This window comes from Carlito syrichta, unplaced genomic scaffold, assembly GCF_000164805.1.
Source record: "Carlito syrichta isolate Samal-C Ts95f unplaced genomic scaffold, Tarsius_syrichta-2.0.1 Scaffold309275, whole genome shotgun sequence".
NCBI classification, from domain to species: domain Eukaryota; kingdom Metazoa; phylum Chordata; class Mammalia; order Primates; family Tarsiidae; genus Carlito; species Carlito syrichta.
In genome coordinates, this window is record NW_007253371.1 from 1,921,070 (window position 1) to 1,923,313 (window position 2,244).

Genomic DNA, 2,244 nt, shown 5'->3' on the forward strand with positions numbered 1-2,244 from the left:
GGTCAAGGCTGCGGTGGCCGGGAGCGGCCACTGCACTCCAGTGCGGGCGACAGAGTGAGATTCCAACTCAAAAAAAAAAAGAAAGTCTAGGGCCCAGCAGGACAGGGCAGGGCTCCGTGGACGTCCCTGGCTTCAGGTGCCTAGATCTGGGGTGGAGAAGGATTCATCACTCTGGACACGCAGCCGCCAGTGCGCCCCACGACGGCCCAGCTCGAGGGTCGGGTTCTGGGAACTGACTTCCTTTTTTTTGGTGGGTGGCCTTGAAACAGTCGCAGGCCTCGGGGAGCCTCAGCAAGCCCTGTCTCTGCAGAGTGGACACCTTCCTGCGGGGGGCATGAGGCTCTGTCTCTCCCTGCCCGCGTGCTCAGCCAACCCCGAGGGGCGCTGGGGTCGTGGCTGCTCACAGACTCGCGGCTTGCAGGACCTTACAGTTTGGGCAGGAAGGCCAGAGAGTCCTCTCATCCTCAAGGCCCTGTTCTCACGCTGCCTCCCCCAGGAAGCCCTCCTCGCCCTCCTCACCCTCCCGTGCCACTCTGTGCCTGGGGAGCACCTGCCGAGGGGCTCCCTGTCGCTTCTTCTGCCTGGCGCTTCCTGCTCGTGGCCGGCCTGTGGGTCTGAGCCCCTCGGTCACACCCGAGCTTCCCTCGGCCCTCGCTGGAAGCCCAGGGCCTCAAGGCTGCTCGAGGCTCGGAAGATCCTTGCGGGCTTGAGGGGGACGCCCAGCGGCACAGTGCCGGGAGCTGCCGCCCAGCCAGAGGGAGAGCTAGACGCGCTGACTTTGGGCCCTGCAGCGGCAGAGTGGAAGGCAGGTCTCCGACACACGGTGTGAGCACTGCCCGCGTGGTGGGAACACCCCTTCCAGAGTGTGAGCACTCTCCTACCGTGTGGACAATCCTCCCAGTGTGAGTGTTCCCCCCCGTGTGAGTAATCTCCCCCCAGGGTGAGCGTTCCCCCACAGTGTGAACCTCCAGCGGGAGTGCTCCCTCCCAGTGTGAGCACTCTCTCTGCAGTGTGATCGCTCCCCGCACAGTGTGAGCACTACCGAAATAGTGTAACGGCTATCCCCAGTGTGAGCACCTCCTCCACAGTGTGAGTGCTCCCCCCAGTGTGAGCACCCCCTCCACAGTGTGAAGGCAATGCTGTGTGGAGAAAATGGAAACGGACAACTCTGGTTGGCCCAGACATCTGGGCCTGGGACATGGAGGCGTTCCGGGAAGACTTCACTCCCTGCGTTTCCCTCGTATTTTCCCTAATAAATGGGGCTAAGGGTGAAAAATGATTTGAAAATGCCCAAACATCTGAAGCAGGCTCAAGCGTCCTTCCGATGGTAGAAAAAGTCCAAGTGACAAGGAAGCATTTTGTCACGGCTCAATGGGAGGCATATTTTCCTTTCTTGGTGTTCCATAAAGGGACTGGTGCCGCTCATGGTGCATGAGCCCTGGTGTCTGTGGGACACGGCCATGTGCAGGGACGGCCCCACAGGTCCCCCTGTGGCTGTGTGAGAGTTGTCGGGCTGCTCACCCGGAAGAGAACTCGCTCGTGACGCCAGCGTCGAATGTGGCGGCATGGTGCCACTGACATCTTCACCAGCCCTTGGCATAACTCAGCCTCCTAATTTTTGCTGCTCTCATACAGGAAAAGTGATCTCGAGAAAGCACTGATCTGACTGCTGATGCCTCTGAGCATCTCTCTGTGCCTGTGAGGAATCTCAGAGGAGGAAAAATCTCTCGCGGTTTTCCTCTGGACATCGCCTGTTCTTCCTTTTGCCCTTTTTCCATTAGGCCTGCACTTTTTTCTTGTCCATTTTCTTGTCCAATGCGCAGGAGTTTCTTGCACATTCTAGATCAGATCTTTTGCTGGCTTAGACGTTCTAGTGTGTTGAGCCCCAAAGCCTTTTTGAGAGTGCTCCACTGACACTTCCCGACATCCCCCCAAGCTACCGTCCCCTCTCTGCTTTACTGTCACCTCCCGACATTCCCCCAAGCCACTGTCCCCTCTTGTACCGGCACTGGCCCCATCACGGCTGCTGGCAGCAAGCGTGAGATGTCAAAATAACCAAGAACGTGCATCTTCGAATCTCCACGATGTGGTATTTGTGGATTTGGTGGCCATCCGGGAATGATGGAGAAATAGAGTGGCAGCATCCATGCCACTCCAGGCAGCAGCTGGACAGACAGTAGGCACCCAGCGTTTATGTAAATCAAAGCAGGAATTCCCATGGGACGCACTAGAACAGTTGCCCAT